The following is a 27,777-nucleotide window of genomic DNA, read 5'->3' on the forward strand; positions in this document are numbered from 1 at the left end:
ATATACAGGCAGATCGAGGGATCTGGAAAGTCTCGTAAATGGGGAGTAGGGTAGCGGGACAGTCTCAATGAAGGAAGGGATACCCTGCGCCAAGCTCTCAATCCTCGAGCCGGGGGGTTCCGAGAGGTCGAGCCGCGGCAGCGCCAGCAGGGCTCGACAGATGGTTTCAGCGAAGTTGGGCCGCGGCAGCGCCAGCAGGCTCCAAAGATGGTTCAGTGAAGATGGACCGCGGCAGCGCCAGCAGGTTCCAAAGATGGTTCAGTGAAGATGGACCGCGGCAGCGCCAGCAGGCTCCAAAGATGGTTCAGCGAAGATGGACCGCGGCAGCGCCAGCAGGCTCCAAAGATGGTTCAGCGAAGGTGGGCCGCGGCAGCGCCAGCAGGCTCCAAAGATGGTTGCAGGGTTCAGGGAAGGAGTTCGTCTCGGTGTCAGCCGCGACAGCGTCAGCAGGGCTCTCGACTCCAGGATACAACTGCCGTCCTACTCCGGGGCTGACCCAGATATAGGACTGGAGTCCTTTGATGTCCGGACCCTCGCGCCTGGGGGTCAGAGGGGCCGGGATGGTGGTGTCCAGACACCCAGCAGGGGGGTGGAGCCAGCGCCAAGGGAGGTCGGGGGCGATCGATACCAGGCGTCCGGGGACGGCTGGAGGGCCATCAAAACTGGGACCCGTTGAGTGGCCACTCTACCACCCGGGGGATCTTGGTGCCTCGATGTCGGGACTTCGCTGGGGCCTTGGCCAGGGCCGAGGCCACGTGCTCAGGACGGGATGGGCCCAAGATGGTGTCGGGCGAGGCCTCGTGCTCGGATCGCGATGGTCCCAAGATGGAGTGGGGCCTGCAAGGGGGGTCTGGCGGGTTCCAGGAGGGGAGAGCCGGGGTTTGCCAGGGTGGTTGCTCTCGTCGGTAGTTCGTGTAGTGTCGGGCCTGGGGGCGACCGTGGCTCGATGGAGGGCCGATGTCGTCCTGGGCCCGCCATGCGGGAGGGGTAGGACCACGCCATGAGGCCGGGTCCAACACACACTAATCTACTTGTGGACTTTTTTGCAACCTGTTTTTATGTTTGATGCTGCTTTTATGATTTTAATTAATCGAAATAAAGACTTTTGACTGACTGACTGACATGTATTGTCAAAGTATAGCTGATTGGTTGAATATTTACATAAAGCCACTGATCTCGCTAATAAAAACACACAACATTACTCTAATCAACTTGGCGGATGAGACACAGCTGATCCGGTCACTCAATAATAGTCCGCAGGATACCATTAAAAGCTTTCAGACCTGTGTAACAGACATCATTAAATGGATGAATGTAAATTCCCTGAAATTAAATGGGGACAGAACAGAGTTTCTTTGCTTCTCCGCAAATAAGATCCCAATGTCCTGATTTCTGATAGATACATCTGCCAGTGGATTCCTCACCTTTTGAATATCCCCCTGCGCAGCAGCCAATCGGAAACTTTTGTAGCTCTCCACGCCGGGGAGGTCATGTACGACGTCACAGAGGCTACGACTCCGCTCTCGACCCCGCTGACGTCACTGGATGCATAATAGGGCCTCGTCGGCGTGATGACGTCAGTTCCCTTTTTTCCACGCCGTCGCCGCCAACGGTTTCTTGGGACTCTCCGAAGTTACATTGTTGTTATAGTCGTTCTTGTCTGTTCTTCTCGTTGCCTTTCAAAGATGTCTGGGAGGAAATCTGGTTTCAAGCCCTACAGGGAGTGTGGGAAGCAGATGTCCATTACTGATCCGCACGAGGACTGCGTATGGTGCTTGTCTTCCGATCACGACGTCGATTGATGTGCGTGTTGCAGGAAGATGACCTCTAAGGCTTTAAAGGAAAGGGAAGCGAAGTTGTTCATTGCTAAAATGAAGAAGAGTAAGAGTAAAAGAAGATCGAGATCTCGTTCCGAGTCCAGGTCGGGCTCGAAGTCGGCGTCGGGACATTCGAAGTCGAAGAGGCATAAGAGAAAGAAGCACTCTTCAAGGCGTCACTCTGATAAGGAACCGGCGCCGAAGTTGTCTTCTCCTCGACGTCGCAGTAGTGATGTCGATCCTTCTCATTCAAAACCGGGCTCTCCGGAGAAGGAAGTGTCTCCTGAAGTCGAGGTCTCTCGTTCTCAGACGCCGGCACCATCGGATTCAGTCCATTCTTCGGATCCGGTTGAAGCCGAGCCAGAGCAAGAAGATCAGGAGCAGTCTGAAGAGGTTCCTTTGTCGGCGCCGACGGGCCCGACTCCAGGTACACCGGCTTCGGAGCCGGCGCTGGGAAATTATCCACCTTTTCCGGCTCCAGGCCAAGACCCATCACACTATCTGAACGCAATGTATGGTGTCTTTGCAAGGGCTATGTACCCCTCTGGTGTGCCTGCAGGCCCCATGGGTCCTTTTGCCTTTAATTTGGGTGTCCCTCAGTCATATGCCCAAGCTCCATTTATGCCCTTTCTTCCAGCGACGCCGTCCTGGAATTTTCCAGCGCCGTCGGATCCGCGTTCGACGCCGGTTCCGAATCCGATGAAGTCGGTTGTGGATCCATCGACTCCGGTCCCGAGGATCCGCTCCAGGAGGGAGGCCCGAAGAGTTGTGGAAGAGCCACACTATCAGAAAGACATGGAGGAAGGTGAACTTCCTGATTCTGAGGACTATTTTGTGGAATTAAAAGATGCAAGTGGTCTTGATGTCTCCCCCGAGTGGGATTTTTCTCCTGGTCCAGATGCTCCTTCTAAGGAGGTTGTCCCATATCACACAGTGTGAGAAAAGCTGCGGAGTTATTGGACATTAATCTTCCAACCACTGAGTTTAAGTCCAATCTATTGACTGAAGTGTTGCATTCTCCTTCCTCTGTGACTGAGCCTTTGTTACCATTTAAGAGGCAATTCTGGAGCCGGTGTTGGAAGTTTGGAAAAAACCTTTATCTGCTCCTGCAGTCTCTAGGACTGTGGCACGGAGATATAGAGTGGCACCGGAGGATCCTGAATTTTTGTCAGCTCACCCTTCACCTGAGAGCCTTGTGGTTCAGGCTGCTTGCTCAAAGACGTTTTCAGGAGCTTTTCCGCAGGTTCCAGCTGACAAGCAATCAAAAAGGTTCTGACTTTGTTAAAGAAAGGAGCGATAGAGGTGGTTCCGGAGCAGGAAAGGGGTCAGGGATGCTACTTCCGGTATTTCCTGATTCCCAAGAAGGATGGCAGGCTTCGTCCAATCCTGGATCTCAGGATCTTGAATCTTTATCTGAAACAAGAGAAGTTCAAGATGCTTACCCTTGCGCAGGTTCTTCAGGCGCTGCTGGAAGAAGACTGGATGGTGTCGCTCGACTTGCAGGACGCGTATTTTCACATCCCAATCCTGAAGTCGCACAGGAAGTATCTCCGTTTTACGGTGGCGTCGCAACACTACCAGTTTGCGGTCCTTCCGTTTGGTCTTACTACTGCGCCTCGAGTCTTCACCAAGGTGATGGCAGTGGTGGCAGCCCATCTCAGGAGGTCGGGGATTCCTGTATTTCCCTATCTGGACGACTGGCTGATCAAAGCAGAGTCTCCAGAGAAGGTGCTCCATCATCTGCAAGAGACAACTCTGTTGTTGTACAGGTTGGGTTTTTCGATAAATGTACCCAAGTCTCACCTGGTGCCCTCACAGCGCAACCTGTTTATAGGGGCAGTACAGGACACTACTGTTTGTAGGGCATTCCCTCCTCCTCAAAGGATTCTCGACATTCAGGAAATGATTCCTTTGTTTTACAATGGAGCAGTTGTTCCAGTCCTGAAGGTCCTTCGCCTCCTCGTTCTGTTTGCTTCCTGCATTCTGCTGGTCAACCATGCACGCTGGCACATGAGGGTGCTCCAGTGGTGCCTCCGCAGGCAGTGGTATCAGCACAACGGAGATCTCAGGGAGTCTGTGAGGATCTCAAGAGAAACTGCAGCGTATCTGTCTTGGTGGAGCGTGGAGGGCAATCTGTCTCAAGGAAAGCCCTTTCATCTGCCTCCATCAGTTGCCACAGTGATCACGGATGCCTCCACTCTAGGATGGGGTGCTCATCTGGGGGATCTGGAGATCAAGGGTCTTTGGTCTCCAGAGGAAAGGTTGCTTCACATCAACCTTCTGGAATTGAGGGCGATTCGTTTGGCACTCGAGGCCTTCCTCCCTTCCCTTCACGGTCAGTTGGTTCAGGTCCTGACTGACAACACGACCGCGATGTGGTATGTCAACAAGCAGGGAGGAGTGGGGTCGCATCTTCTCTGCAGGGAAGCTTGCGTCTCTGGTCCTGGGTTCAGGACCACCAGATTTGTCTGATGACAAATCATCTGGACGGAGTTCTGAACATTCGCGCAGACACTCTGACGGCAGTTCTCAGCCGACCACGAGTGGAGGCTTCACCCAGAGGTGGTTCGTCACGTCTTCCGGACGTGGGGAACTCCTCAGGTGGACCTGTTCGCCACTCAAGAGAAGGCTCACTGCCCCTCATTCTGCAGTCTCCAGTATCCGTTGCAGGGAGCTTTGGGGAACGCGTTTCAGTTGAGTTGGGGCTCACAACTCCTTTCCGCGTTTCCTCCCATACCCTTGATTCCTCGGGTTCTGAGGAAGATTCGCCAAGACCGGGCCCAAGTTATATTGGTCGCCCTGGATTGGCCAAGAAGGGTGTGGTACACCGATCTTCTCCACCTCTCCTCGTGCCCGCCGCTCCGTCTCCCTTTCAGGGCAGATCTCCTCTCTCAGATGGAGGGGCAGGTTCTACACCCCCACCTCCAGACCTTACACCTTCATGTCTGGAGATTGAACGGGGCAACCTGAATTCCTTTTCTCTCCCGCCTGATGTGGTGGGTGTAATTCTTTCGGCCAGGCGTCTTTCCACTAAGTCCATCTATTCCTATAGGTGGTCCAAATTTGTTTCCTGGTGTGGAGAGAAATCTATTGACCCCTTGAGAGCTCGTTTGTCTAACATACTTCAGTTTGCTCTTTCTTTGGCCCAGCAGGGTTTTGCTGTGGCGACTGTAAAGGGTTATTTATCGGCATTGTCGGCTTTCCTTTGTTTGCCGGACCAGCCGTCATTATTTAAGTCACCTATTGTATTACGCTTTATAAAAGGTCTTACCAACAAATTCCCTCCAACTCCCATTTATTGTGCCTCAATGGGACTTGAATCTTGTCTTGACCTACTTTTTTTTTTTTTTTTTTTTTTTTTTTTTTTTTTTAAACCTTTATTTGAGTAAGCAAAAAAGTACAAGGATGGGCCTACAACCACACGGGCCGGCCGCTAAAGAGGAGTAGACACATACAATATACGCCCGCAGAGGTAAGAGTCAATCAACAACGCAATACTCATCACTATTTACAGGACAAAAACAGATTTTATTTATATGAAAGAACAAACACACACAAAAAAGGCGAAAGTGTAGTACTGAAAGTCAGCTCAATGGACGTAAGGGGGGGGACAGCAACAGAAGTACAGTAGCAAAACTCTAAGCACTAAGGAGCTCGGGGGGGGGGGGGGAGGGACACAGAAGTCAGTACAAAAAGGGGGGGGGGAGGGCCGGAGACACCAGCGCAACCCCTATATGAAAGGTTCCAAGAACGCATGCCTAAGGAGTCAGGGCAAGCTCGATAGTGCCCACAAGGGGAGGAGTACAAATGTCGCCACGGTAGTCGTTCCATTGACCCCACACCTTCACCCATGCCCCGGGTCTGCCCCTGGCCACATAGACAGTTTTCTCACGGAACATGGACCAATCCATGTTATCCTCCCATTTCGAGAGGTCAGGGGGCCTGGAGGCCCCCCAGAGTTGTGCAATATCTCGCTTCGCAACCATATAGCCCAGGGTGGCCCATCTAGTCTGTGCCACCGAGTAGTCCGTGGGCTCCCAAACATTCAAAAGGCATCGACGAGGTTCCGGACGCAAGGACACCCCTGTCACCACAGCCATCACTTCAAGCACGGCCGCCCAATAAGCAGCCACCATCGGGCACTCCCAAAGAATATGCAGGAAAGTAGCACGCAAACCACACCCACGCTTACACAATCCATCGGAGGAAAAGCCCATCACCACCAGTCGCGGTCCCGTCACGTACACCCGATGAAGGATCTTCAATTGGACCAGACGGAGACGAGCCGGAATAGCCACCTCCTTCGGGGAGGAGAGGGCTGATTGCCAATCTTCATCATCAAGTTCTAACCCATCTCCCATCCACGATTCCCGAAGTCGGGCCAATAAGTCAGTCCGATTGTTAATCAACTTTTTATAGATCAGGGAGATAGTGCTATCAGGAAGATGTTCATCAAGGATACGGTCCTCAAGGGGGGAAGAGTCAGGCGGAACCTCACCAGGAGCAAATACCGAAGCCAGGGCGTGCCTGAGCTGTAAATAACGAAAGAATTCCCGACCACTCAGGCCATAGTCAGCCTGGAGGGCCTGAAACGAACGCACAGAACCCTTAGAGTACACATCCCCCACCTTAGAAATCCCAATCATGTCCCAACGGTCGAAACCCTTGGAAGACCAAAGACCGCCCAGACGTTCCGAAGCATAAAGCGGCGTCGCCAACGTCAAGCGATCCTCCCAGCCCAAGCTCACATTCGCGGCACGCCACACCGTCAAAGCAGTCAATGTAGGTCCCACAAGATGGCGCCCAGCGGAGCGAGAATAAAGCACCCTGTTAAAGTCACCTCCCGGAAGCTGAAGTTTATCCATTTCAAACGCCGGATTACGACCTGGCGAAAACATAGCGTGATTGATAGCGGACAGATGGGAAGCCCAGTAATATCTCTTAATGTCGGGGAGCGCCATGCCCCCATCATACCACGGGATGGAAAGTTTCGCGAGAGCAATGCGCGGACGCCCATCCCAAATAAGCTGCCTCTGAAGGCTCTCAATCTCCCGAAAATAGGACTTAGGGATAGGATCATAATAATTCTGGAGAGCATAGAGAAACCGCGGCAATGACATCATCTTAAACAGGGCCGCCCGACCCAGGGGAGACAGGGGAAGTTTGCGCCAACGGGCAACGTCCAAACGTAGCCTAAGCAATGGGGGAAGGAGATTACGATCAAAACGAAGGGACGAGTCCAAGGTAACAAAAACCCCCAAGTATTTGAAGCCATCCCTGGCCACCTGAAGAGGAAGTCTGCTCGGCAGCGGAGGCAAGACACCAGATAAAACATACACACAGGATTTAGACCAATTGATGACGAGGCCTGAGTTAGCGCCAAAGGACACAAGAACGTCAAATAAAACTGTCAAAGACTTGCGAGGGGAAGTAAGGTACAAAAGGATGTCGTCCGCATAAAGCGAGACGCGGTCTTCGAAGTCCGGGGCCCAGCGAATCCCTTTAAGGGACGGTTCCCACCGGAGCCAGGCCGCTAATGGTTCAAGAGCGAGCGCAAACAACAGCGGGGACAGGGGGCAACCCTGACGGGTACCCCTGCCCAAGGTGAAGGGAGCCGACACTCTACCGTTTACCACAACTTGTGCCAGAGGTTCCGCGTACAACAACTGAATCCAGCTAATAAACTCGCACCCGAAACCGAATTTCTCAAGAGTCGCCCATAGATAGGGCCACTCCACAGTATCAAAGGCCATAGAGGCATCCAGGGACGCCAAAATGGCCGGTTCAGTCAGAAGCCCCGCCCTCGCCAGCACGCCGTGAAGGCGCCGCAAATTCAAAGCAGTGTTGCGATGCGGGATAAAGCCAGACTGATCCGGATGGACCAAATCCCCGAGAACCGAAAGGAGACGGGTCGCCAAAAGTTTAGCCAAAACCTTGGGTTCAACATTTAACAGGGATATGGGTCTATATGAGGAACAGAGGTCACGTGGTTTACCATCTTTAGGGATAACGACGATTGTCGCCAGACGCTGATCATAGGGAAGGATGTTCCGCTCACGAGATTCTAGAAACATGGCGCGAAGATACGGCGCCATCTTATCGGGGCGTAACTTGTACAACTCAATAGGCAACCCGTTCGGGCCCAACGCTTTGCCCGAACGGAGCGAACGGATAGCAGTCGCTATCTCATCATTCGTAAAAGGGGAGTCCAAAGCAATACGGTCCAGGTCGGTGACACAGGGCAAAGTGATATCGCGCAAAAGGAAGCGGGAGTCAGCCACGTCCCTAACAGACACGGGAGCATATACAACACGGAAATATTCCGCAAAACGATCAACAATGGCAGTCGGGTCAATCACATTCTCACCACTCGCAGACTGAATCACAGGCACCACACGATTAACTCTTTCTTTCTTGTCCAACCACGCTAGGAGTTTACCCGCCTTATCACCCACATCGTACAATCTGCCTCGTTGCTCACGAAACATCACCTTTGCAGCGTCAGTGACCAGGGATTTATATGCAAACTGTTTTAGACCCAGGGCATGGAGTTTCTCAGGCGTGACACCAGATTCCAACTCTTCCTCCAAAGCAGAGATCTCCCCCTCAAGGTCCACCACCTCCCTCCTCCCGGCCTTCTTGGCTTCAACAATCAAGGAAAGGGCCTGCCCACGAATCACAGTTTTAAAGGCTTCCCACAGGGACACAGCCGAAGGGACCGACCCCTCGTTTTCCAGGAAATATGCATCCATGGACTTGAGCAAGAGGGTACGAGTCTCAGGGGAGGAAAGATACCATGGGTTAATTGGAGCCACTCGGCCCGCCGCCTCTACCCCAACCTCGAAACGAAGCCAGAGCGGCGAGTGGTCAGAAATACCCCTTGGCAAATGCAAAATCTCACGAACCGCCGACGACTGGGCCGCGGGCATCAGGAAATAATCCAGCCGAGACAGACTGCCATGTGCCCCAGAATGGAAAGTGTATTGGAGCTGAGTGGGATGCAAGAGTCGCCAGCAGTCCACAAGGCCAAAGGTATCTAGAAACCCACCCAACCACTGCTGAGCCTGTGGAGTATCCCTAGGGGGATGGCGATCGTGAAGGCCGGAAAGCACCGAATTAAAATCACCGGCCAGGAAGAGAGTACTATCAGGGAGATCTAACAAAACACGGCCCAAATCAGTGAAAGTAGAAGTCTGTAAACCTGGGGGAACATAAACATTAAAGAGAGATAGGTTGCGGCCCTCATATCTACCCACCAAGACAGTATATCTCCCACGGTCATCTTGAATCACCTCGTCAATTGCCAGGGGGAGGGAGGAACGAACAAGGATACCCACACCCCTAGATCCGGAGGTAAACCCCGAGTGCGCCACAAGGCGGTAGCCCCATCTATTCATTGCATTACAAACATTACCAATCAAATGGGTTTCCTGCATGAAAACAATGTCCGGCGACAAACGCCGTATACAATTCAAGACCACACTGCGCTTAATACGATCTCCCAGGCCATTAACGTTCCAGGAAACAAATTTCAACCCTCTACCCCCCATCCCATCCACCCGAGCCAAGACCCCTCATCCATGAGCAAGACATCAGAAACAGCAGCAGACACAGGAGCAATTCGCCTTGAAAACAACACACAAAAAAGAAAGAACTTCCCAGCCCCCCTCCCCCAAACTGAAAGGAAACACCCCCCACCCTGCACCCCTGCAAAAAGCTAAAGAGCCACCCCAACCTGCAGTGTGCCTGTCGCCCCATAACCCCTAGTCTACACAAAGACCCCGGAGGAGGAAAGGTCTCCGTTCCACCCGCCCCCGACAAACATCAAGAACGAAAATTAACAAAAGAAAGAGAAAATAATCACATTGCAGAGGAACGCCGGGCAACAATCCCGAAAAAGTATTCAAAATAAAACATGTTAGCCAAACAGTCAGATCTCCACACCACCTTCGGCACCACCAGGGTGAGCGGCGGATTCAGTCTCAGGAGTACGGTCAGGCAAGGAGTCCAGCCAGTCATTAACAGCATCTGGGCGATCAAAGAAAAGGGTACGCTCATTGTACTCGACCCGAAGTCTGGTGGGATAGAGCATAGCATAGCGTAAGCCCCGATCCCGAAGACGTTTCTTGGCCCCACGAAACTCCATCCGTTGTCTCTGAACTTGTTGGGAAAAGTCCGGGTAAAAGTTTACTGTAGCATTCTCAAAGGCCACCGGGCCCTTCACCCGCGAGGCCTGCAGGATAGCGTCCCGGTCCCTATAATGAAAAAGCTTCGCTACAATGGGTCTCGGCGGGGCTCCCGGCCGAACTTTGCCCCCTGGAATACGATGTGCGCGTTCCACCGTGAAGAACTTCGTAAGGCCGGAAGGGGCAAGATGGTTCAAGACCAGATCCTCAACCAGGAGATCCACCGAGTGGGGTTCAGGGTTCTCCGGTACACCAACCAGGCGAACATTGCAGCGACGTGCCCTATTTTCAAAATCCTCCAGGCGTCGGGTCATGAAGTCGTTCACCCGACGGAGATTGCCGACTTCTGTCTGGAGCTCCGAGACGTCCTTCGTGAGGCTGGACGATTTAATGTCCAATGATTGCACCCTCTCATTCGTCTTGCCGAGATCAGCACGAATCAGATTAACCTCAATAGCCACGGTGTCAAGTTTATGAGCCAAGGCCTCGTACTGTAGGCCGGTGGATTCCCTCACGCCCGAGATGGCGCCCATGATGTCTTGTAGGGAGGGCTCCGCCGACTCTTCCAAAACTCGTTCGGACGCTGTACTAGAACCAGGCAGGGCAGCTCCGGGGGACCCCTTAGAATGAGTATAGCGATCCATGACATTGGATTGAACCGGAGCTCCGCGCAGAGGTGCTTTCGTCTTGCGCGTCTCTCTGTCCCCTCTGCCCGCCATTTTGAAGATGCGTCACAGGACAAGCCACCAGGGTCGACGGGCCCGACTCCCAAAGTACAGGATCAAAAGTACACAAAAATGAGGGGCACAACTCGGGTAGAGGTCGCCAAGCCAGCAAATAGTCCGCAGGAAGACCCAACAGCCGATCTGCCTCCAGGTCTCAGCCGCAACTCGATAGTCACACCCGTGGCCCAAGTCAGAACAGAATTGAAACTGAAACTTAGGAAGGGGGACCCACAAGGCCAGAACTCCTGCCGTTGTTGTTCAATTCCAGGACGGCTACAGAACCGCACCCCGTCCCGGGGGCACCTCAAGGGCGGAGGCCAAAAGTTCAGACCACCATATCTCAGGAATGCGGGATCCAAATCAATTTCTGAAAGGTGCCAGGCTGGTCAGCCAAACGTCCTCCACACGAATCCTTGCAAGAAATCAGGATTCAGTCAGGATAAAATGCCGGGAGCGGCGAGGGTCCGGAGAGCGCTGTGCTCAAGCGGCCATCTCGGATGCCCGCCAAGCTCCTCCCCCCTGTCTTGACCTACTTGATGGGTTCACCCTTTGAACCTTTACACAAGTGTCCCATGAGACTTCTGTCTTTTAAGACGGTCTTCCTTGTTGCAATTAGGGTAAGTGAGCTTCTAGCTCTTCGTTCGAAACCCTCATTCCTGACCATTCATGCTGAGAGAATGGTACTTGGGACCAGGGCTGCTTTTCTGCCTAAGGTGGTAACTCCCTTCCATCTGGGGCAGTCCATTACCCTTCCTACCTTTTATTCTCCCCCTCACCCTTCCAAGGAGAAGGAGCGGCTTCACCGCCTGTCCCTAAGAGGGCGGTGAGTTTCTACCTCGATAGGACTATAGACTATCGTGTGGATGACCAGCTTTTTGTTGGATTTGCTGGCTGTAAGAAGAAGAAAGCGGTGCACAACCGCACGCTGTCGAGAAGGATTATCCTGTGTGTAAAGATCTGCTTCGCCCTGGCTGGTAAGGAACCTCCAGAGGGTATAAGGGCTCATTCTACTAGAGCAAAGTCATCAACATCTGCTTTGGCTAGAGGTGTACCTGTAGAGGATATTTGTAGAGCCGCAACTTGGGCTTCCCTCCACACTTTTGCGAAGCATTACTGCTTGGATACTGAGGTGAGGAGGGACGGCCACTTTGCGCGCTCTGTCCTCCAGGATTTCTTGGTGTAGCAGAGTGGACACCCTCCTCCGGGAGTGGGGACCGCTGTGGGATTCTATTCACAAGGTGAGGAATCCACTGGCAGATGTATCTATCAGAAGAACAAGTTACTTACTTTCGGTAAAGCTTTTTCTGGTAGATACAATATCTGCCTGTGGATTCCTCACTGACCCACCCGCCTCCCCGTTGTCCTCTCTTCTATACCTGCTATGTGTATATTTGAATGTTTTTTATAATGGATGTATTATATATTCATGCATATTGCATTGTTTCACACTATGTGTGTTGGTCTGAATACTGTGTACTATGTATACTATTACTGTTTATGTCTGTCCGAAAAAAAGGGCGGAACTGACTTTATCACGCCGACGAGGCCCTATTATGGTCCAGTGACGTCAGCGGGGTCGCGAGCGGAGTCGTACCCTCTGTGACGTCGTCCATGACCTCGCCGGCGTGGAGAGCTACAAAAGTTTCCGATTGGCTGCTGCGCAGGGGGATATTCACAAGGTGAGGAATCCACAGGCAGATACTGTATCTACCAGAAAAAGCGTTACCGAAGGTAAGTAACTTGTTCGCTAGACCTGGCACAATTGGCGTGGGTCTCCCTTCCATTTTTTGCTGTTGCTTCATGTGGTTTTCTGGTGTTAGATGCTTTGGGCACTGTGCCACTGCTGTCCAGTGCCACAGTGCGAGTGCTCCCTACTGTAAATTGATGTATTGATTGTGGTTCCATGATTGGCTATTTGGTTTACTTGTGAGACCCTAGTACAGTGCACTGAGTGTGCCCAGGGCGTGTTATTCCAAATGCTGTTAGTGGGCTTGCAGCACTGGTTGTGCCACCCACAGAAGCGGCCTTGTAAAACATGTCTGTCTGCCATTGCAGAGCCTGCGTGCAGTTTGGTACTGTCATGCTGACTGGGCAAGTGCACCCACTTGCCAGTCCCTAAACCTTCGCTTTTCTTCACATTAGTCCCCCCCTATGGTAGGCTCAAGGGCTGGGTGCATTGTAAGTATAAGGTAGGACAAGCCCTGATGTGTGTGGCATGTCCTAATAGTGAATTACAGCCATTTTCGTTTTTGTCTATTGCAAGACTACCTGTTCTCCATAGGCTAGAATGGGCTGCTGGATTGTTACATCTTTATAATCCTAGCCGACTCAGAGAACATGGTAGAAATTCGAGTTTAGTATGCCTGGACTCAGAATAATAAAATACATCTTTTAGTAAAGTTTATTTTAATATTCTGTGTTCGCAAATACCACTTTTATAAAGTAGCTATTTGCTTGCCTAACCATTTGAGCCCGCCTCTGCTAGGTTGTGTATTCCTTGTCTGGGTTTGTGTGTGACAGGACTGGGGAATTCCAGGAGACAGGCTGGGGCAGCCCGGTGGTGAATAGGGAGATCTGCAACCAGATGGGAGGGAAGAGTTGCACCTGGGACCAGAATAGGACTGTGCCCTCTCCCCACAGTGCTGGCTCCACCCCCTGTGGTGCGTCTGATGTCTCTGCCATGCACACTGAAAGAAGAAAAGGAAGACTGTCAACAAAGTGCTCCTGGACTGTACTTGCCTCCACAATGCTAGCTCCGCCTCCTGTGGGGCGTCTGAGGTGCCTGCCCTGTGCTGTGAAAGGGAAGGAGAAGTCTGGTAAACAGAGTGCTTCAGAACTGGCTTGAACTGGGCACAGGCCCCTCTCCCCTCAGAGAACCAAGGAGTTTGGGGTATAAGTATTGGGACCCTGAGCCCATGAAATTAGATCACTCCTGGAACTGACAAGAAGAAATCTCTGCTGAGGAGAAGGAACCTGAAGAAACTGAGGAGAGACTATTCCCAAGCTGAAGTGCTGCTTGGCGGATTGGCCTGCAGTGGTTGCCTGGCTGCCTAGAGAGGAGAAAGGACTTTGTGGATTTTACCTTTGCTTTTCAACTTGTTCTAAAAAGATCTCCAACACTTGGAAGAGAGCTTGTCCCCTGACCGAAGTTCCAGGATCAGTGGACTTTACCAGCCTTTGTGAATTGCTACTGTTCCAGTGGCTACAGAGGCAGGGAGCTTTGCCCGACTCTCACGACCGGCCAGGTGTCCTGTTGGCACCGCACTGAGCAACGTCCGCCTCGAACAACGCAAGCTCTGCGCTCACCGACTCCGTCTCGACGCCGTCAACGAGCCCTAGCCTGCACCGCGACTGGAAGGACACTGTAGCGTGCAACTCCTCGCTACACCGGATCGAACTGGTCTGACCGACGCGGTCACTGCTGCTGACTTCGAGTCATGTGACCGCACCGGAGTTGGACATCACCTCGCACACTTAGCGATGCACCGCCCGACTCGCACCGCTGGCCGGACTGACCGACGCCAGCTCCCGAACTCCGGCTCGAACGCCGCACCGTAAAGCTGGAAGCACCGCAACGAGCAACGTCCGCCCCGAACCACGCAAGCTCTGAGCTCACCGACGCCGTTCACGAGCCATAGCCTGAACCGCGACGGAAGGGACACCGTGACCTGCAACGCTTTCTTTTTCTACACCGCGACGAACACCGGAACCGGCTCGCACACCCGTGCCGACCGCCTCAAGGAAAAGGTACTGTGTTCGAGTCTGTCGACATTTGATTGGGCCCGGACCACCGCGGTCCTCTGGATTTGTTAGACTCTGTGTTCTTTCAGCAAGCCGTTGCCAGACAAGGCTACCGACTCGCACAGAACTTTGATTTACACCTTTTTAACCAGAACTCTTGAAATTTAAAAGTACTGTGAATTCATTTAGCCGTTTATTGGTCTTGTAATAATTCTATATCCAGTATACTTATTTTTTATATAAAACCTTGTGTGGTGTCCATTTGTAGTGTTGTCACTGGGTTACCCCAGGTTACTGTATGTGGTCACAAATGCTTAACTTATATCGGCTCTGAACTAGCCTTGACTATTCGCGCCACGCTGCCTAGAGGGTGAGCAGGGGTTATTTTAAGAGGGTAGTTCCCTTGCCCTGACTAGAGGAGAGGGTCCCTGCTTGTCACAAGTACCTACCTGTGCCAACCAGAGACCCCCAATTCTAACATTGGAAGTCAAGCGGAAAGGATTCCGAATTTGCATTTGTGACTCATGTGCAGTGATTGGTGAACACTACTTAGTGAGTGCAGACCATAACGCAGCCACGTACTTTTGATACTTGTTTGTGCCAAACTCTACATTTTTTTTTAAATCATGCCTGGTTCAGTCAGAATAAAAAAGGCGCAGCGTCCATTGCATCTGTTGACTGTGATTGGGAGTAGGAGAAACTAGAAAGCTACACCAACATCCAGCTCAAGGGCTTCTGCAAAAAGTTTAAAATTTCAGTAGCTGGAATCACCAAAAAGGAGCAATACCACAAGGCGCTGCGGGCCTGGGTGGAAGTGAGGAATGCCCCTGGTGAGTTATTAAATGAGGAGGATTCAGAGCAGCAGCTTGGTGGGCCACTGGGTCCTGAGGGGAGGGGTGCGCCCTCCCCAGTGGGTAGCAGTGTTTCTACCCGAGGTCTGTCTCCTGAAGAGTTGGCAGACATAAAAGAAAATAGGATGCATGAACTGGAGATGGCCAAGTTCAAATTGAATGGGCAACTTGAGCTACAAAGCAAGAAAATGGCTCTAGAAGTGGAGCTACAGAGCAAGAAGTTACTCTGGAAGAAAAGAGATTGCAATTGGAGCATGACCAAGTTTTGAGGGAGTTGGATCTGAAAGCCATGAGCCTAGAGAGCACTCCCTCGGGAAGGTAGAATGTACATCCCCAAAGATGTGGTAAAGGAGTTTTTTAAGAATGATGATATTGGGCAGTGGTTCAGAGCCTATGAGGTAGCCATGACTTCCCACCGGGTCCCTGAGAGAGATTGGGGAGCAGGATTGTGGGTAAGGTTCCTTAGTGAGGGGCGGGACACACTGTTGGACTTGCCTTCTGAAGTCCATAATTCCTATAGCCACATGAAAGAGGCACTCGTGACTAGGTATGGTTTGACTCCTGAGCTCTATAGGCAGAGGTTCATGAAGTGCAAGAAGGTAGAAAGTAGTATTGTATTGTAAGGGGTGCTTATAAAGCGCACTGACACCATGGGTTTCCTGGCGCTGGATGGACATAGAGGGGACAGAGGAACTAACCAGATTGAGGGAAGAGCCAGGTTTTTAAGGACTTACGAAAAAGAGTCAGAGAATTAGAGGCTTTGAGAGAAAAAGGAAAAGAGTTCCAAAGCTTGGGGGCCAGGTGTGCGAATCTCCGGCCTCCGGATCTACAGAGCTTGTAAGAGGGGACAGTCAAAAGGTGAAGATGAGAGGATCTCAGATTCCGGGACGGGCAGTAAGGTCTAATAAGAGATTTCACAAAGGCGGCACAGGGCCCGGTTAACGATTTGAAAGTAAGGCAGCCGATCTTGAAGGCCGTCCTTGCGGTGACAGGGAGCCAGTGGAGTTTGGCAAGGAGGGGCCTGGCGGATTGCCACTTCGGGATCCCTAAGGCCAATCTCGCCGCTTGATTTTGAACCACTTGCAGTCTAGCCACCGATGTTTTAGGCAGACCGTGATAGATCGCGTTAGAAAAATCTAAGCGGGAGAGGACGAGGGCCATGATGACCTGCAGGAGGGCATCAGATGTAAAGAGAAATGCCACTTTCCTGATCCTGCGCAGCTGGTAGATACAGGACGAGACCACCGTCCCCACCTGTGGCCCAAGGGATAAACCGGAGTCAATTGTGACCCCTAGACTCTTCACCGAGGCCACAGGGGTGGGAGGGGGACCAAGTTCCGCCGGCCAGAATTGTGGCCCCCAGGAGGTGGCGCTCCTACCGGGAAGGAGGAGCTCCGTCTTGCCGGGGTTCAATTTTAGCTGGTTGTGGCCCATCCACTGGAGAATGTGGGACATGACTGCCTGAAAATTGGGAATAGCAGAAGGGGAGTTAAGAGGAAAGATGAGTTGCAGGTCGTCCGCGTAATTAAACACGGTGACGTCCCACTGCCTCAAAGAAAGAAGAAGGGGGCGAAGATAAAGATTGAAAAGAAGAGGGGATAGAGAAGAACCCTGGGGGACCCCGCAGGGCGAGTGTTCCCTGGGAGCCCTGAAAGTGCCCAGGCTGAGGGTCTGAGACCTGCCGGTCAGGAAAGATTTGACCCAGGCCAGCGCCAGGCCCTGGATGCCAGCCTGCTCGACACGGTGGAAAAGGATGTTATGATCCACCGTGTCGAAGGCGGCAGACAGATCTAATAATACCAAGGCCTGGTGGGTACCCTTGTCAGCCCCGTCTCTCAAGGCATCCAGCACCGCCAAGATCACTGTCTCCGTAGAGTGGCCGGGTCTGAAGCCAGCCTGGTTGGCCTCGAGAAAGTTGGAACTCTCGATAAACTGTGAGAGACAGGTAGTGACGTGGGCCTCCAGGATTTTGGAAAAGAAAGGTAAGAGGGAAATAGGGCGGTAATTCGCTGGGGCAGCGGGATCGGCCCCTCGCTTCTTCAGGAGGGGCACCAGTACGGCTTCCCTGAAGGAGCCAGGCACCGTGCCGGAAGAGAGAGAAGAGTTTAACAGGGGGAGAATGCAGTCGGGTAAGGAGTGGCAGATGTCCCGAAGTATGGACGGGGGGCAACAATCGTCTGGGGATCCAGACTTGATGCAGGTGGCAAGAGTGACCAGAGAAGTGGGGTCTAAGAGAGGGAATTGTGTGAATGAGAAAGTGTTGTGAGGGGGGGGAACAGAACCAGCGCCAGGAGAAGTGACTGGAATGGTGTCCTTAATCAATACAATTTTTTCGATAAAATAGGTGCTGAGAGCATTACATGCTTCCTGTGTGGCGGCCTGAGTAGGGAGCGTCCTGGGGTCGGAGGTAAATTCATTAAGGACTTTGAAGATTTCTTTAGATTGGCAGGGGGCAGATAACATTTTTCCTGAGGCATAAGCTTTTTTTGCTGTGAGAATGGCAAGTTTGTACCTATCGCGGGCGGCCACATAGGCATCTCTACTTAGGGGGTGGTAATCTCTCCTCCACTTGCGCTCGAATTGACGGAGTTCCAGGTGGAGGGATTTGAGATGGGGGGTAAACCATTTATGGGAATTACTGTGCCGAGATTGGGGGAACTTGGTTAGGGGGGCAAAGATGTCACTGGCTGTCGTGAGCCAGTCTGCTACCAACCCGTAGAGCTTATCGGTACCGGTGTCATTAGGTAGCAAGGGACAAGTTTGAGACAGGTGGGCTAGCAGTTTGGGGGGGTCGACAGCCTTCCACTTGCGGGCCATGCCGCCCTCCCGCGGGGGGACCCTAATCTGGCCAACCGCCGATATTGTGGTGTCGATCATAGAGTGATCCGACCACACACAAGGTGTTATTAATGGGCGGGAGGACTTGACCCCATGGATCCAGATGTGATCGAGGATGTGGCCGCCCTTATGGGTGGCAGACCTGACTAGTTGAATAAAATTCAGGCTCGAGAGACCCTCGAACAATTCGGAAGCATGCGGGCCAGCGTCCTCGTGCTGAAACCAATAATTAAAGTCACCAATGATGACAATATTGGGGGGAGGAGGTGGCAATGTTGGTGAGTTGATCAATGAAAGCTGAAGGAAAAGACGGCATAGGGTGGGGGGGGCGGTAGAGTACCATAAGGGTGACTGCCCCTGCCTCAGTCCCGAGACTGAGGACCAGGGTGTCCACTTCCAGCAGGATCAAAGCTGCGGAAGAGTACCTGGGTAGAGTATGTCACTTTCTTTTGCAGAGCATTGGATGGTTGGGTAAAGGGCAGCAAAGTTAATGATTTTCAAGGCCTCTTGGTTTTGATTGCATGGGAGCACTTGTCTGATAATTGTTTTCCAAAGCTGCGCCCGCACCTGATTGATAGCAAGCTGACTAACCCTACGAAGCTTGCTAAGGAGGTGGACCGCTGGGTCAGTACCAGGGTCCACAAGGGTCACATGGGAGACTCAGCCAAAGGTGGGCAGGGTCCCCAGCAGAAGAGTGGGGGGGACAAGGGTAAACAGAGGGAGTTCCACAGAGGGCCCCAAAGTAATTCCCAAGGGAACCAAGGGAAAGGTTCCCAGCCTCCCCCTGAAAAAAAGCCTGTGGTTCAGACAGGTAATCCTGTTCCACAGGGACCCCTGAAATGTTACAGATGTGGAGACCTGGGTCATAAGGCGAATGATACCAGGTGCCGCCTATTTGGTAAACCAGCACCCACTGGTGCTCCGCCCCGGCAGATGGCTAGTGTAGCCTTTAATGGAGGAGGTAGAAGTCCAAGGTGGGTGGGGGCCCGCAGAGATGTCCCTTGTCTCTTTAGAAGACTGTGAGGTGGTCCCAGAGAACTAACTCTAAGAAATATGGGCAGTGGGTGACCATCAATGGCCAAAAGGTGGAGGCTCTTAGAGACACAGAAGCCAGTGTGACAGCTGTCAGGTGTCACCTGGTGTCTCAAGAGCAGGTTGTCCCACATGCATTCTGCCGAGTTGTTAACGCCGACAACACAGAGAGTCCTTGTCCAATGGCTCAGGTTACCTGTGAGTGGAGGGGAAGGTCTCTGGTACTCTTCAGGTAGCTGTGAGGCCCGCCATGCCTGTTGACTGTTTGTTGGGGAACGATTTGGAGAGCTCACCTGGGGAGAAGGTGGAGAAGAGTACTCACCGGAGGATGGTGGGTCTGCCTGACTGGGCGTGCGTGACCACGCGGTCAATGGCAGCCAGTAGGGGTGCTCAAGAGGATCTGGAGCCGGAGAGGGAGGCCCAGCGGGAAACCGGCCCCTGAAGTTCCCACGTCCCTGAAGGAGGTAGACCCTGAGGGGGATGCCCTGGAGCCTACCAGGGAACAAGTAGCTGAACTGGGGGACCTGCCTGAGCTGACCCATTGGTAGCAAGAAGGAGGCCCCTTCAGGGAGGAATTCTGCAGGGAGCAGAGAGAATGCCCTTCTCTTGAGGGCTTGCGGCAGCAGGCTGCAAGCCAGGCAGCAGGTGCTCAGTCTGGGTCACATTGGATCTATTGGGAGAATGGCCTCCTGTATAGTGAGCCTAAGGTTGCTGAGCCTGGGTCAGCCCGTGTCCTGGTGGTACTCCAGAGCTTCAGAGCCTTCCTACTGGGGCTGGCTCATGATGTGCTATTGGCAGGACATTTGGGGCTGGAAAAGACCTTTGAGAGGCTTGTCACCCACTTTCATTGGCCCCAAATGCACAAAAGATCAGACACTCATTGCAGGACCTGTCAGACTTGCCAGGCAAGTGGAAAAAGAGGGAGGAAGCAGAAGGCTCCTCTCCAGCCATTCCCTGTGGTCAGTACCCCCTTTGAGCGGGTGGGGATTGATATTGTGGGGCCACTGGACCCCAAGACAGCCATGGGCAACAGGTTCATCCTGTTCTTGGTGGACCATGCCACCTGGTACCCATACCTCTGAGGACAGTTACGGCCCCTGTGGTGGGACGAGCACTGATGGGAATTTATTCACAAGTAGGATTCCCTCAAGAGGTTGTGTCTGACCGGGGCATCAGCTTCATTTCTAAGTACATGAAGTCCCTGTGGCAGGAGTGTAGGGTAACTTACAAGTTCACCACTCCTTACCACCCCCAAGGAAATGGGTTGGTTGAAAGGTTCCACCGAACCCTGAAGGGCATGATTATGGGTCTTGAGGAACCCATGAGGCGTAAGTGGGACGTCCTCTTACCATGCCTGTTGTTTGTTTACCGGGAGGTGCGACAGAAATCTCTAGGGTTCAGCCCCTTTGAGCTTCTCTATGGGCACCCGGTCAGAGGACCTCTGAGTCTGGTCAAGGAAGGCTGGGAGCAATCTCCCAGGAAACCTCCCCAGGATGTGTATAGGTACATGCTGGCCTTCAGGAATCAGACTAGGCGTTTCAGGCAACTCGCTGAGGCAAATTTAGAAGCCAGCCAGGAAGAGTTGGAGCGGTGGTACGACCAGAATGCCACTCTGGTAGAGCTTCAACCTGGTCAGAAAGTGTGGGTCATGGCCCCAGTGGAGCCCTGCACGCTCCAAGTTAAGTGGACCAGACCATTTGAGGTTGTGGAGCGCAAGAGTCCAGTTACCTACTTGGTGGACTTGCGGTCTCCCAGGAACCCCTTGAGGGTCCTGCATGTCAACCGCCTTAAGCCCCACTTAGAGAGGTCTTAAGTGGGCATGCTCTTTGCGACAGATGCAGGAATGGAAGAGGAGATTGAGCCTCTTCCTGACCTCCTGTCAGCATCAGAGGAAAATGGGTCAGTGGATGGTGTTAACCTCTCTTCCACCCTGTCCCCTGAGCAACAGAATGACTGCCGCCAGTTGCTGGGACAGTTTTCTGATCTGTTCTCACTGGTTCCGAGTATCACAGATTGGTGCGTCCATGATGTGGATACAGGAGACAACTTACCTGTGAAGCACAAGTCTTACAGGGTAACTGACAGGGTAAGGGCTTGCATCAAAGAGAAGGTCTCAAAGATGCTTGCACTTGGGGTGATTCAGTCCTCCATCAGTCCTTGGGCCAGCCCAGTGGTCTTGGTACCAAAGACTGCAGCGCTGGGTGCCACACCCGAACTCCAGTTCTGTGTGGACTACCGAGGGCTCGATTCGGTCACGAAGACCGACGCGCACCCCATCCCCAGAGCTGATGAGCTCATTGATCGGTTAGGGACTGCACGGTACCTCAGCACGTTTGACTTGACGTCTGGGTACTGGCAGATCGCCTTGACTGATGGGGTAAAAGAGAGGTCAGCATTCTCCACACCAGATGGGCATTTCCAGTTCCGTGTTATGCCCTTTGAGATGAAGAATGCCCCTGCCACCTTTCAGAGGTTGGTCAACCAGGTGTTGGTTGGACTGGATGAGTTCAGTGCCGCCTACCTGGATGACATTAGTGTTCAGTGTCACTTGGGAAGAACATCTGCGCCACCTCTGGGAAGTGTTGTTGGCACTGCTGAAGGCAGGCCTCACGATCAAGGCGAGTAAGTGCCATATCGGGCAAGGTTCTGTGGTGTACTTAGGGCACTAAGTTGGGAGTGGCCAGGTGGCGCCCCTACAACCCCAGATTGAAACCATCCTTGCTTGGGAACCCCCCCAAAACCCAGACCGAGGTGAGGGCCTTCTTAGGACTCACCGGGTACTACAGGAGGTTTGTCAAGGGGTATGGCAACATGGTTGCACCCTTGACAGAGCTGACTTCCAAGAAGCAGCCCAAGAAAGTGATTTGGAATGACACCTGTCAGAAAGCTTTTGAGGCCCTGAAAGCTGCCATGTGCACGGCGCCCGTGCTCCTGGCACCCAACTTCTCCAAAGAGTTCATCGTTCAAACAGACGCTTCAGAGCATGGTGGGGGGGGCTGTTTTGTCACAGATGAATGAAGAGGGCCTAGATCAACCTGTAGCCTTCATCAGTAGGAGGTTACTTCCAGGGGAACAGAGGTGGAGTGCTATTGAGCGTGAGGCATTTGCTGTGGTCTGGGCACTGAAGAAGCTGAGACCATACCTGTTTGGGACTCCCTTCCGGGTTCAGGCAGACCACAGGCCCTCAGATGGTTGATGCAGATGAGGGGTGAGAATCCAAAGCTGTTGAGGTGGTCCATTTCCCTACAGGGTATGGACTTTATGGTGGAACACCGCCCTGGTACAGAACACGCCAACTCTGATGGTCTGTCCAGATTTTTCCGCCTAAGTGATGAGAACTCCCAGGAGGTAGGGTAGTTCTCTTTTTCTTCATATTAGTCACCCCTATGGTAGGCCCTAGGGCATGGTGCATTGTATGTATAAGATAGGACAAGCCCTGATGTGTGTGGCATGTCCTAATAGTGAATTACAGCCATTTTCGTTTAGATAAAAACAAGGGGCGGGGAAGTGGGGGATAGAAAGGGGGAGATGGAAGCCTCGGCACCCCGCAAGCGTAGGAAGTAGAGCCGAGAGGAGTGTGGCAGATAGGAGGGGCTGGGGAGAGAAAGGGTACAGTGAGGTGAGAGGATGGAGGGAGAAAGAGATTGGGAGGAAGGATGCCGAGGCTGGCAGAGTGAAGCCAAAAGGAGTGAGGAGCAGAGTGGGGGCCAAGACATACGCGAAAGTTTGGCGGTGTGGGTGCACACGCATCTATGCATCTACCAGGGGTGTGCCTGGAAGTATGTAAACATGCGTCCCCCTTGTATGAATGGATGGATGAGGGCGAAGGTTGAATATGTGCTGTGAGTACCTTGAGGGGTGAGCATGCGGCTGGTGTCCGTGTGCAGCTGTGAGTAAACCCTAAAAGTGCTTTGGCAGTTTATGGGCAAGTGTGCGCCTTTGTACGGGTGTATGCTGACATTCTGAAGGTGTGTGCATTATCGTGTATTGAAAGTGCCAGCAGTGTACTCTTTCAAGCGTTGTGAGTGCGCCTTTGAATGGTGTGTGCACACCTTGAAAGTGTCTTTGAGCTCACTGAACTGCTGTATGTGTGTTTAAGTGCGTGGCCACAAGCTTTGGACATAAAATGTGTGTGCTCGTCTAGAAATGTGGCCATTACTCACAATTGAGAACAGAAAGGAAAGAGAAATAAACAGCAAACAGCAGTTTAGATGACGAGCACAGGGAGACAGGGATTCGTCATGTTTTACGACTTCCTAAGTGTGTCTTGAATTAATTGCAATTTTACTACACTTGCCCTGTCAATGAATAGATTAAAAATACATTTGTGTGTGATTAAATTTGTAGCGTGCTCAGAGTGTAACCAAATGCCTCAAATGGTGACTTGCTTTTCTTAAACGTTTAACATTTTGCCTCACTTTTGGGTTACAAGTGGTTATTTTCATAAACCCTGAAAAGGACTTCCACCACCGGTGAAAGTGTGATTTCATGCACAGGGATTTGGAAAAGAACTTGAAGAGGTAACCAGCTTTCTAAAATTACAGCAGAATACCTTTCCTGTCCCCAAGTAGAAAATAGTTATGCTGATGTTAGCGCCCAGAAGCCAGGGTGTAGTGATTGTGAGCTTTATGAAACTAACTCTGTAATGTAGCAGACCGAGTCTTATCGAAGCAGACATTTCCTTATCACAAAGCAGACATTTTCCTACGTACAAAAATGGCATTATTACTGAACACAACAAACCCCTTTAACCATTCCTAACGTGCCCTTTCGAAGAAACCAAAGCAGGCGTCCAGGACAAACCTGTAGAAGGTAGCTACCCAAGATCCCGTTTATAGATAGTTTATAATTTACCCCAAGAAGCATTAATATGGCACTTCCGACAGCGGAGAAGTTAGCAAAACGTAAATGAATCTACTGTGCCTCAAATCTGAGCGCCGGTCCTACTGGTACCAGTACTACCGCCTACTGTCCACAAAGGAAAACGTAAACGCACCCACTGGGAGAAAACATGGCAAGGAACAGCAACGTGTCATTGTTTACTGAACAGCACCACCAAACCGCAGTCCTACATCCAAACCAAACAGTTCTCAAGCCCAAAACTGGGCACAAAAAAGTAGCAACGATGTGCCCTGGATGCAGAAGGCCCTCTTGATGAATTATGGCTAATAATAGTGTTCACACACAACCTAGATGCTATTAATATAATGGCTAATTCAGCCTTTCACGAATCCACAATTATCCATTTTGAAAATGAAGCAGTGTGTAAAAGTATGTTAATATGTGCACATTCCTGTGGTTAACATGTGCCATCAATAAGGGGGAAGGGGGCTGCTAAACTGGAGGGGGGACTATTTTCATGCATTCTCATAGTTAGCAAATGCACCTGTTTTCGAAAATGCGCATAGTATGTCAATTGTGGGAATGTGAACTCTAACCATTGTGGTTTTTATTGTGCTGCAGGAGGAATTTTCAATTTTATTTACTAATTGCTTTCCAGCTCGAAAGCAGGGCTTGCTCCACAAAGCAGGATTCTGAAACAGAAGGGGACAGGGAGGGTGGGCTGGTGGCAAAGGAAGGCGGGCCAGAGCCGAAAGCAAGGCATTCATATCAAAGTTTCTCCAGCAATTTGAGGATCAAAGATAAGCAGGCCTGATGTGAAATCATAGAAAGGTCAAAGGTGAGTGTGCCGTCTTAAGAGAAAGTGGTGAATCAGGATGGTTTATCAAACGATGATTTTCTTTTGAAACCGGGAGGCAGCGCTGGGACAATTCTGCAGATGTGCTCGACGAGTTTTAGACCACAAGCTCTCGGCATTGCTGTGGCAGGGGCGGGGGAGCGCATTCCTTTGAAGTCTGATGCGGGGGGAGCGGATTCCTTTGAAGTCTGATGCAGAGGCTCAGACAAATGGTATGGTGTGTGATGTGGCTGGCGATGTGCATGCGCTTGGCTCACATGAACTGTACCTAATCCGCAGTTTGGGTAGACTTTTGAAAGCCTTACTATAATCTCGCCAAACAAGCATTGCTAAAGCAATGCCTGAGGCTCGAACTAAATATGAGCTGCTGATGGAACACACTCCGTTCCACTTAAAATATTTTTCATCTTTATTAGAAGCTAACTTTAAGAGTTATGTGGACCCCTCAATTCCCCTTTCCCATACTTCGACACCTACTCCCAGTTAGGGCATGAGGACAAAAATGCATCACAGATCTCCCATTAGTGTGTTTCAGTGCCACTCTGTTCTAAACTAAAAACACAGCCCTTTTTTTAAGCATGATGTGTTTCTCTGTTCCTTAGGGGCCTAATAAATGCTCCTTTTGTCCAAAGCCATGCTCACCCACCCAATTCAGCCCCCGTCCACAAGTTTGAAGACCAGTCACTTACACATGCATTATTTGAAGACGGAGAAAACACAGACGAAGTACGTGATTGTACTCCAATACAGATTATTCTTTGCTCTCCGTGTCTGCAAAAGAAAGCTTCAGAAAAGTTAGATGTACTGAAGGCCAGATTGTGGTGCATTATCTACGAGAAATAGAAATTAGGGCACAATTCAGACTAGTACAAATATTACATACATCATACTACCTAAGGGTTAGTTAAAGAGGATGGCAGGGTTAATAATGATCTATGTGTTGGAGGATGTAGCTGGAGAAGAGATTTCATGTACACCTCTTAGTCATTGTCAAAAATAGCTGAGTTTTGGAAGGAGGCCAAAAACTCACAAAGATCGTGAGTTTTCCAGTCCTCTGGATCTAAACATTAAGATTTTGTATATCTGGGGCTAACAAATATCCCCAAAATATACTCTGTTTGCTTGTGACATTGTTCTAATGGTGGCTTTCTGGGACGTTGCCAGACTATGGAGGCGCAAAAATGTACCTTCTGTGTCTGAGTGAGGCTTAAATATGTATTGGTGTATGGTTGCAGAGTGAAATGTTTGTGAAGGAAGAAGGGGGTCTGATTCCAAAACTTTACGAGACACTAAATTAAACAGGCGTTGGGTCGAGAGTAGTTGAGAGAGAGAGAGATAAAGAGTAAAGAGAGAAATTTAGAAGTACCCCCTGTTTTCTTAATATAGTTAATATCAAAATGTAATTGTTTTGCATAATAAGAGGCCAATGGGAAAATGATATTAAATATGTTTTGTGCTGGTTGTTTGGACTGACATATTTTACTTCTGGTATGTGTTTGAATTTATAACATTTAATGAAGTTAATTTGAAAAAACCTTTACGGTTCACAAACTTTGAAGTTTGCGCTTTCACATATAGCATCCATGTCTTTCTAATTTCAATATATTTGTTTAAAAAACATTTCTAAAACTTTGAGCCAGTAAAAACTTAGTCCAGTAGCCAGTTTGGTTTATTTGCCATACTCGAGAACAAGTGACAAAATATTGAACTCTTTTAATTTATGAGATGTTGTCTATGAACTGTTTTGTTTCTGACTTCAAGACAGAAATCTAGAAGATACATGATTAAATATTGGCATGTATGTATATAAGTAACCTTTACAAGATGAACTGTCATTTTCTTCAGCTTAAGGACAACAGGGTGAGGGAGGAGGTGATATAAAGACTTTATACGTATCGTTTTAACAGTTTCAAATAATGAAGTATTGCTTGCTATTGTGCTTTATTGCATAAACGTCATGCTTGCATTAACTGCAAAATGTAGAAATAAAGCTATTTTTTCCCTCCCCAAATGTATTTGTGCGCAGGTAAGAAATATAACATTGATTGTAGTGGTGGTTGATAAGCAGGTGTGGCATGTCAGCCAGAGCGAGACATGATAATTTTTGCTCAGCCATACCTGTCCCTTAGCAGCTCTGGCCTCGTGAAGTTTTTCATTAGGCTTTCCCATTTTGTAAAGTTATATTCTAAAATAATTTCAATGGGAAGTCTATAACACCTTTCGTAGCGCGCTGGAACAGTCAACTGGTTAGCTCAAAGCATTAACATTTTTAAATGAATTCCGAAAGTTAGACCTTTGTGGTTTATTGTATGGTCAGCTTACCTGTCAATGCAGGTATGGATTCTCAAAATGTCGAGTTTCTGTTAAATTTGCGGATAACTGCAGGTAATGTTTTCTTAATATTTGAAAAATTTCGAGTGTGACAGTGTGGTAGGTAGTTCGAGAAAGCTGTAAGGTGTAGTTAATTTGATGAAGAAGATGGGGATGGGGATGTGGATAAGGGATGTCAGAGTGGATGGGACCAGAAAGGGAATGTTTAATGATGGGACGAGACAAACAATAGGGTGATTTGCTTGTCACGAAGAGGAGGAAAGAGATCAGAGGTGCTGAGAGCAAAGTGATGTGTCAATGAGTTATAGGCTTTGAAATTTGTCTGAGAAGATTGCAAAAAATTGCAACAAAAGTGAGCACAGAAGAGAGTTCTTGTTCTTGTGAAACAAACTGATTTTGTTATAATTCATGCAATTATTTATTTCTGCTTGCCTGAAATTGGGACGCGTTCAATATGAAATGGCACCTAATGTATTTGGCTCAGTATTGACTAACTCGTAAGGCAAAACGGCTATCTTGCTATTAAAAAAGTGTATTAGTAGCCAGACCTTGAATTTT

At 50.6% G+C, this 27,777-nt stretch overlaps 1 protein-coding gene across 4 annotated transcripts in view; it reads left to right on the plus strand.

Moving 5' to 3' along the window:
- MTM1 (myotubularin 1) overlaps positions 1-27,777 on the plus strand; it is a 739,022-nt gene that overhangs the window by 387,746 nt on the left and 323,499 nt on the right. The gene's annotated exons all lie outside the window — the stretch shown is intronic.

The sequence above is a fragment of the Lissotriton helveticus genome, chromosome 4_1 (genome assembly GCF_964261635.1).
Source record: "Lissotriton helveticus chromosome 4_1, aLisHel1.1, whole genome shotgun sequence".
Lineage (NCBI taxonomy): Eukaryota > Metazoa > Chordata > Amphibia > Caudata > Salamandridae > Lissotriton > Lissotriton helveticus.